This window comes from Colletes latitarsis, unplaced genomic scaffold (assembly GCF_051014445.1).
Source record: "Colletes latitarsis isolate SP2378_abdomen unplaced genomic scaffold, iyColLati1 scaffold0006, whole genome shotgun sequence".
NCBI classification, from domain to species: Eukaryota; Metazoa; Arthropoda; class Insecta; order Hymenoptera; family Colletidae; genus Colletes; species Colletes latitarsis.
In genome coordinates this window covers 24,205,677-24,215,886 of record NW_027488366.1, presented here as the reverse complement: position 1 = coordinate 24,215,886, position 10,210 = coordinate 24,205,677, and positions in this window count along the sequence as shown.

The following is a 10,210-nucleotide window of genomic DNA, read 5'->3' as shown; positions in this document are numbered from 1 at the left end:
ATCACATAGTAATGTGGTACCACACTGAAACATTCAATTAAACCTGGTCTTGATAAATATTTTAGAGGATGACGCATGTTAGGTCTGGGTTAGGTCTAGGATTTGCCCTCATCAGGCTCACAGTTTCGCGTTTTTCATATACTTGTTGAACAGATCCTGGATTTTTTCTGGTTTGGATCACGAAGTAGTGTGGTACCACACTGAAACCGTCCATTAAACCTGGTTTCGCTCATTATTTTAGAGGATAACGCATGTTAGGTCTAGGTTAGGTCTGGGATTTGCTCTCATCAGGCTCATTCTTTCGCATATTTCTCATACTTGATGGCTAGATCCTGGGCTTTTTCTGGATTGCATCACGTAGTAATGTGGTACCACGCTGAAACAGTCAATTAAACCTGGTTTCGATCAATACTTTAGAGGATAACGCAAGTTAGGTCTGGGATAGGTCTTGGATTTGCCCTCATCAGGCTCTTACTATCGCATATTTCTCATACTTCATGGCTAGATCCTGGACTATTTCTGGATTGGATCACGTAGTAAAGTGGTACCACACTGAAACATTCAATGAAACCTGGTCTGGATAAATATTTTAGAGGATAACGCATCTTAGGTCTGGGTTAGGTCTAAGATTTGCCCTCATCAGGCTCACAGTTTCGCGTTTTTCACATACTTGTTGAACAGATCCTGGGTTTTTTCTGGTTTGGATCACGTAGTAATGTGGTACCACACTAAAACAGTCGATTAAACCTGGTTTCGATGAATATTTTAGAGGATAACGCAAGTTAGGTCTGGGATAGGTCCGGGATTTGCCCTCATCAGGCTCATACTTTCGCATTCTTCTTATACTTGTTGAACTGATCCTGGGTTATTTCTGGTTTGGATCACGTAGTAATGTGGGTCCACACTGAAACAATCAATTAAACCTGGTCTTGATAAATATTTTAGAGGATAACGCAAGTTAGGTCTAGGTAAGGCCTGGGATTTTCACTCATCAGACTCATACATTCGCATTCCTCACATACTTGTTGAACGGATCCTGGGTTTTTTCTGGTTTGTATCACGTAGTAATGTGGTACCACACTGAAACAGTCCATTAAACCTGGTTTGGATTAATATTTTAGAGGATAACGCATGTTAGGTCTAGGTTAGCCCTGGGATTTTCACTCATCAGACTCATACTTTCGCATTCTTCTTATACTTGTTGAACTGATCCTGGGTTTTTTCTCGTTTGGATCACGTAGTAATGTGGTACCACACTGAAACAGTCGATTAAACCTGGTTTCGATCAATATTTTAGAGGATAACGCAAGTTAAGTCTGGGATTGGTCTGGGATTTGACCTCATCAGACTCATACTTTCGCACACTTCACATACTCGTTGAACAGATCCTGGGTTATTTTCTGGTTTGGGTCACGTAGTAATGTAGTACCACACTGAAACATTCAATTAAACCTGGTCTTGATAAATATTTTAGAGGATAACGCATGTTAGGTCTAGGTTAGGTCTGGGATTTGCTCTCATCAGGCTCATTCTTTCGCATATTTCTCATACTTGATGGCTATATCCTGGGCTTTTTCTGGACTGCATCACGTAGTAATGAAGTACAACACTGAAATAGTCAATTAAACCTGGTTTCCATCAATATCTTAGAGGATAACGCAAGCTAGGTCTGGGATAGGTCTGGGATTAGCCCTCATCAGACTCATACTTTCGCACAATTCACATACTCGTTGACAAGATCCTGGGTTTTTTTTCTGGTTTGGATCACGTAGTAATGTGGTTCCACACTGAAACAGTCGATTAATCCTGGTTTCGATCAATATTTTAGAGGATAACGCAAGTTAGGTCTGGGATAGGTCTGGGATTTGCCCTCATCAGGCTCATACTTTCGCGTTTTTCACATACTAGTTGAACAGATCCTGGGTTTTTTCTGGTTTGGATCCCGTAGTAGTGTGGTACCACACTGAAATAGTCCATTAAACCTGGTTTCGCTCAATATTTTTGAGGATAACGCATGTTAGGTCTTGGTCAGGCCTGGTTTTTTCACTCATCAGACTCATACTTTCGCATTCTTCACATACTTGTTGAACGGATCCTCGGTTTTTTCTGGTTTGGATCACGTAGTAGTGTGGTACCACACTGAAACAGTCCATTAACCCTGGTTTCGCTCAATATTGTAGACGACAACGCATGTTAGGTCTATGTCAGGCCTGGGATTTTCACTCATCAGACTCATACTTTCGCATTCTTCACATACTTGTTGAACGGATCCTGGGTTTTTTCTGGTTTGGATCACGTAGTAATGTGGGTCCACACTGAAACAATCAATTAAACCTGGTCTTGATAAATATTTTAGAGGATAACGCATGTTAGGTCTGGGATAGGTCTGGGATTTGCCCTCATCAGGCTCATACTTTCGCACACTTCGCATACTCGTTGAACAGATCCTGCGTTATTTTCTGGTTTGGATCACATAGTAATGTGGTACCACACTGAAACATTCAATTAAACCTGGTCTTGATAAATATTTTAGAGGATGACGCATGTTAGGTCTGGGTTGGGTCTAGGATTTGCCCTCATCAGGCTCATACTTTCGCATATTTCTCATACTTCAAGGCTAGATCCTGGGCTATTTCTGAATTGGATCACGTAGTAAAGTGGTACCACACTGAAACATTCAATGAAACCTGGTCTGGATAAATATTTTAGAGGACAACGCATCTTAGGTCTGGGATAGGTCTAAGATTTGCCCTCATCAGGCTCACAGTTTCGCGTTTTTCATATACTTGTTGAACAGATCCTGGGTTTTTTCTGGTTTGGATCACGAAGTAGTGTGGTACCACACTGAAACCGTCCATTAAACCTGGTTTCGCTCAATATTTTAGAGGATAACACATGTTAGGTCTAGGTTAGGTCTGGGATTTGCTCTCATCAGGCTCATTCTTTCGCATATGTCTCATACTTGATGGCTAGATCCTGTGCTTTTTCCGGATTGCATCACGTAGTAACGTAGTACCACACTGAAACAGTCAACGAAACCTGGTTTCCATCAATATTTTAGAGGACAACGCAAGTTAGGTCTAGGTAAGGCCTGAGATTTTCACTGATCAGACTCATACATTCGCATTCTTCACATACTTGTTGAACGGATCCGGGGTTTTTTCTGGTTTGGATCACGTAGTAATGTGGTACCACACTGAAACATTCTATTAAACCTGGTCTTGATAAATATTTTAGAGGATAACGCATGTTAGGTCTGGGTTACGTCTAGGATTTGCCCTCATCAGGCTCATATTTTCGCATATTTCTCATACTTCATGGCTAGATCCTGGGCTGTTTCTGCATTGTTTCACGTAGTAATGTGGTACCACGCTGAAACAGTCAATTAAACCTGGTTTCGATCAATACTTTAGAGGATAACGCAAGTTAGGTCTGGGATAGGTCTAGGATTTGCCCTCATCAGGCTCTTACTATCGCATATTTCTCATACTTCATGGCTAGATCCTGGGCAATTTCTGGATTGCATCACGTAGTAAAGTGGTACCACACTGAAACATTCAATGAAACCGGGTCTGGATAAATATTTTTGAGGATAACGCATCTTAGGTCTGGGTTAGGTCTAAGATTTGCCCTCATCAGGCTCACAGTTTCGCGTTTTTCACATACTTGTTGAACAGATCCTGGGTTTTTTCTGGTTTGGATCACGTAGTAATGTGGTACCACACTAAAACAGTCAATTAAACCTGGTTTCGATCAATATTTTGGAGGATAATGCAAGTTAGGTCTGGGATAGGTCTGGGATTTGCTCTCATCAGGCTCATTCTTTCGCATATTTCTCATACTTGATGGCTAGATCCTGAGCTTTTTCTGGATTGCATCACGTAGTAATGAAGTACAGCACTGAAACAGTCAATTAAACCTGGTTTCCATCAATATTTTAGAGGACAACGCAAGTTAGGTCTGGGATAGTTCTGGGATTTGCCCTCATCAGGCTCATACTGTCGCGTTTTTCACATACTTGTTGCACAGATCCTGGGTTTTTTCTGGTTTGGATCCCGTAGTAGTGTGGTACCACACTGAAACAGTCCATTAAACCTGGTTTTGCTCAATATTTTAGAGGATAACGCATGTTAGGTCTAGGTCAGGCCTGGTTTTTTCACTCATCAGAATCATACTTTCGCGTTCTTCACATACCTGTTGAACGGATCCTGGGTTTTTTCTGGTTTGGATCACGTAGTAATGTGGGTCCACACTGAAACAATCAATTAAACCTGGTCTTGATAAATATTTTAGAGGATAACGCAAGTTAGGTCTGGGATAGGTCTGGGATTTGCCCTCATCAGACTCATACTTTTGCTCACTTCACATACTCGTTGAACAGATCCTGGGTTATTTTCTGGTTTGGATCACATAGTAATGTGGTACCACACTGAAACAGTCGATTAAACCTGGTTTCGATGAATATTTTAGAGGATAACGCAAGTTAGGTCTGGGATAGGTCCGGGATTTGCCTTCATCACGCTCATACTTTCGCATTCTTCTTATACTTGTTGAACTGATCCTGGGTTTTTTCTGGTTTGGATCACGTAGTAATGTGGGTCCACACTGAAACAATCAATTAAACCTGGTCTTGATAAATATTTTAGAGGATAACGCAAGTTAGGTCTAGGTAAGGCCTGGGATTTTCACTCATCAGACTCATACATTCGCATTCCTCACATACTTGTTGAACGGATCCTGGGTTTTTTCTGGTTTGTATCACGTAGTAATGTGGTACCACACTGAAACAGTCCATTAAACCTGGTTTGGATCAATATTTTTGAGGATAACGCATGTTAGGTCTAGGTTAGCCCTGGGATTTTCACTCATCAGACTCATACTTTCGCATTCTTCTCATAATTGCTGAACTGATCCTGGGTTTTTTCTGGTTTGGATCACGTAGTAATGTGGTACCACACTGAAACAGTCCATTAACCCTGGTTTCGACCAATATTTTAGAGAATAATTCATGTTGGGTCTAGGATAGGTCTGGGATTTGCTCTCATCAGGCTCATACTTTCGCACACTTCACATACTTGATGAACGGATCCTGGGTTTTTTCTGGTTTGGGTCACGTAGTAATGTGGGACCACACTGAAACAGTCAATTAAACCTGGTTTCGACCAATATTTTAGAGAATAATTCATGTTGGGTCTAGGTTAGGTCTGGGATTTGCTCTCATCAGGCTCATACTTTCGCACACTTCACATACTTGTTGAACGGATCCTGGGTTTTTTCTGGTTTGGATCACGTAGTAGTGTGGTACCACACTGAAACAGTCCATTAACCCTGGTTTCGCTCAATATTTTAGACGATAACGCATGTTAGGTCTAGGTCAGGCCTGGGATTTTCACTCATCAGACTCATACTTTCGCATTCTTCACATACTTGTTGAACGGATCCTGGGTTTTTTCTGGTTTGGATCACGTAGTAATGTGGGTCCACACTGAAACAATCAATTAAACTTATTCTTGATAAATATTTTAGAGGATAACGCATGTTAGGTCTGGGATAGGTCTGGGATTTGCCCTCATCAGGCTCATACTTTCGCACACTTCACATACTCGTTGAACAGATCCTGCGTTATTTTCTGGTTTGGATCACATAGTAATGTGGTACCACACTGAAACATTCAATTAAACCTGGTCTTGATAAATATTTTAGAGGATGACGCATGTTAGGTCTGGGTTAGGTCTAGGATTTGCCCTCATCAGGCTCATACTTTCGCATATTTCTCATACTTCAAGGCTAGATCCTGGGCTATTTCTGAATTGGATCACGTAGTAAAGTGGTACCACACTGAAACATTCAATGAAACCTGGTCTGGATAAATATTTTAGAGGACAACGCATCTTAGGTCTGGGATAGGTCTAAGATTTGCCCTCATCAGGCTCACAGTTTCGCGTTTTTCACATACTTGTTGAACAGATCCTGGGTTTTTTCTGGTTTGGATCACGTAGTAATGTGGTACCACACTAAAACAGTCGATTAAACCTGGTTTCGATGAATATTTTAGAGGATAACGCAAGTTAGGTCTGGGATAGGTCCGGGATTTGCCCTCATCAGGCTCATACTTTCGCATTCATCTTATACTTGTTGAACTGATCCTGGGTTTTTTCTGGTTTGGATCACGTAGTATTGTGGGTCCACACTGAAACAATCAATTAAACCTGGTCTTGATAAATATTTTAGAGGATAACGCAAGTTAGGTCTAGGTAAGGCCTGAGATTTTCACTCATCAGACTCATACATTCGCATTCCTCACATACTTGTTGAACGGATCCTGGGGTTTTTCTGGTCTGTATCACGTAGTAATGTGGTACCACACTGAAACAGTCCATTAAACCTGGTTTGGATTAATATTTTAGAGGATAACGCATGTTAGGTCTAGGTTAGCCCTGGGATTTTCACTCATCAGACTCATACTTTCGCATTCTTCTTATACTTGTTGAACTGATCCTGGGTTTTTTCTCGTTTGGATCACGTAGTAATGTGGTACCACACTGAAACAGTTGACTAAACCTGGTTTCGATCAATATTTTAGAGGATAACGCAAGTTAAGTCTGGGATTGGTCTGGGATTTGACCTCATCAGACTCATACTTTCGCACACTTCACATACTCGTTGAACAGATCCTGGGTTATTTTCTGGTTTGGATCACATAGTAATGTGGTACCACACTGAAACAGTCGATTAAACCAGGTTTCGATCAATATTTTTGAGGATAACGCATGTTAGGTCTAGGTTAGTCCTGGGATTTTCACTCATCAGACTCATACTTTCGCATTCTTCACATACTTGTTGAACGGATCCTGGGTTTTTTCTGGTTTGGAACACGTAGTAATGTGGGTCCACACTGAAACAATCAATTAAACCTGGTCTTGATAAATATTTTAGAGGATAACGAATGTTAGGTCTGGGATAGGTCTGCGATTTGCCCTCATCAGACTCATACTTTCGCACACTTCACATACTCGTTGTACAGATCCTGGGTTATTTTCTGGTTTGGATCACGTAGTAATGTGGGTCCACACCGAAACAATCAATTAAACCTGGTCTTGATAAATATTTTAGAGGATAACGCATGTTAGGTCTGGGATAGGTCTGGGATTTGCCCTCATCAGGCTCATACTTTCGCGTTTTTCACATACTTGTTGAACAGATCCTGGGTTTTTTCTGGTTTGGGTCACGTAGTAATGTAGTACCACACTGAAACATTCAATTAAACCTGGTCTTGATAAATATTTTAGAGGATAACGCATGTTAGGTCTAGGTTAGGTCTGGGATTTGCTCTCATCAGGCTCATTCTTTCGCATATTTCTCATACTTGATGGCTATATCCTGGGCTTTTTCTGGACTGCATCACGTAGTAATGAAGTACAACACTGAAATAGTCAATTAAACCTGGTTTCCATCAATATCTTAGAGGATAACGCAAGCTAGGTCTGGGATAGGTCTGGGATTAGCCCTCATCAGACTCATACTTTCGCACAATTCACATACTCGTTGACAAGATCCTGGGTTTTTTTTCTGGTTTGGATCACGTAGTAATGTGGTTCCACACTGAAACAGTCGATTAATCCTGGTTTCGATCAATATTTTAGAGGATAACGCAAGTTAGGTCTGGGATAGGTCTGGGATTTGCCCTCATCAGGCTCATACTTTCGCGTTTTTCACATACTAGTTGAACAGATCCTGGGTTTTTTCTGCTTTGGATCCCGTAGTAGTGTGGTACCACACTGAAATAGTCCATTAAACCTGGTTTCGCTCAATATTTTTGAGGATAACGCATGTTAGGTCTTGGTCAGGCCTGGTTTTTTCACTCATCAGACTCATACTTTCGCATTCTTCACATACTTGTTGAACGGATCCTCGGTTTTTTCTGGTTTGGATCACGTAGTAGTGTTGTACCACACTGAAACAGTCCATTAACCCTGGTTTCGCTCAATATTGTAGACGACAACGCATGTTAGGTCTAGGTCAGGCCTGGGATTTTCACTCATCAGACTCATACTTTCGCATTCTTCACATACTTGTTGAACAGATCCTGGGTTTTTTCTGGTTTGGGTCACGTAGTAGTGTGATACTACACTGAAACATTCAATTAAACCTGGTCTTGATAAACATTTTAGAGGATAACGCATGTTAGGTCTGGGTTAGGTCTAGGATTTGCCCACATCAGGCTCATACTTTCGCATATTTCTCATACTTCATGGCTAGATCCTGGGCTGTTTCTGGATTGTATGACGTAGTAATGTGGTACCACACTGAAACAGTCAATTAAACCTGGTTTCGATCAATATTTTAGAGAATAATTCTTGTTAGGTCTAGGTTAGTTCTGGGATTTGCTCTCATCAGGCACATTCTTTCGCATATTTCTCATACTTGATGGCTAGATCCTGGGCTGTTTCTGGATTGTATGACGTAGTAATGTGGTACCACACTGAAACAGTCCATTAAACCTGGTTTCGCTCAATATTTTAGTGGATAACGCATGTTAGGTCTAGGTCAGGCCTGGTTTTTTCACTCATCAGACTCATACATTCGCATTCTTCACATACTTGTTGAACGGATCCGGGGTTTTTTCTGGTTTGGATCACGTAGTAATGTGGTACCACACTGAAGCATTCTATTAAACCTGGTCTTGATAAATATTTTAGAGGATAACGCATGTTAGGTCTGGGTTACGTCTAGGATTTGCCCTCATCAGGCTCATATTTTCGCATATTTCTCATACTTCATGGCTAGATCCTGGGCTGTTTCTGCATTGTTTCACGTGGTAATGTGGTACCACGCTGAAACAGTCAATTAAACCTGGTTTCGATCAATACTTTAGAGGATAACGCAAGTTAGGTCTGGGATAGGTCTAGGATTTGCCCTCATCAGGCTCTTACTATCGCATATTTCTCATACTTCATGGCTAGATCCTGGGCTATTTCTGGATTGGATCACGTAGTAAAGTGGTACCACACTGAAACATTCAATGAAACCGGGTCTGGATAAATATTTTAGAGGATAACGCATCTTAGGTCTGGGTTAGGTCTAAGATTTGCCCTCATCAGGCTCACAGTTTCGCGTTTTTCACATACTTGTTGAACAGATCCTGGGTTTTTTCTGGTTTGGATCACGTAGTAATGTGGTACCACACTAAAACAGTCAATTAAACCTGGTTTCGATCAATATTTTGGAGGATAACGCAAGTTAGGTCTGGGATAGGTCTGGGATTTGCTCTCATCAGGCTCATTCTTTCGCATATTTCTCATACTTGATGGCTAGATCCTGAGCTTTTTCTGGATTGCATCACGTAGTAATGAAGTACAGCACTGAAACAGTCAATTAAACCTGGTTTCCATCAATATTTTAGAGGACAACGCAAGTTAGGTCTGGGATAGTTCTGGGATTTGCCCTCATCAGGCTCATACTGTCGCGTTTTTCACATACTTGTTGAACAGATCCTGGGTTTTTTCTGGTTTGGATCCCGTAGTAGTGTGGTACCACACTGAAACAGTCCATTAAACCTGGTTTCGCTCAATATTTTAGTGGATAACGCATGTTAGGTCTAGGTCAGGCCTGGTTTTTTCACTCATCAGACTCATACTTTCGCATTCTTCACATACTTGTTGAACGGATCCTGGGTTTTTTCTGGTTTGGATCACGTAGTAATGTGGGTCCACACTGAAACAATCAATTAAACCTGGTCTTGATAAATATTTTAGTGGATAACGCATGTTAGGTCTGGGATAGGTCTGGGATTTGCCCTCATCAGACTCATACTTTCGCACACTTCACATACTCGTTGAACAGATCCTGGGTTATTTTCTGGATTGGATCACATAGTAATGTGGTACCACACTGAAACAGTCGATTAAACCAGGTTTCGATCAATATTTTTGAGGATAACGCATGTTAGGTCTAGGTTAGGCCTGGGATTTTCACTCATCAGACTCGTACTTTCGCATTCTTCACATACTTGTTGAACGGATCCTGGGTTTTTTCTGGTTTGGATCACGTAGTAATGTGGGTCCACACTGAAACAATCAATTAAACCTGGTCTTGATAAATATTTTAGAGGATAACGCATGTTAGGTCTGGGATAGGTCTGGGATTTGCCCTCATCAGACTCATACTTTCGCATTCTTCATATACTTGTTGAACGGATCCTGGGTTTTTT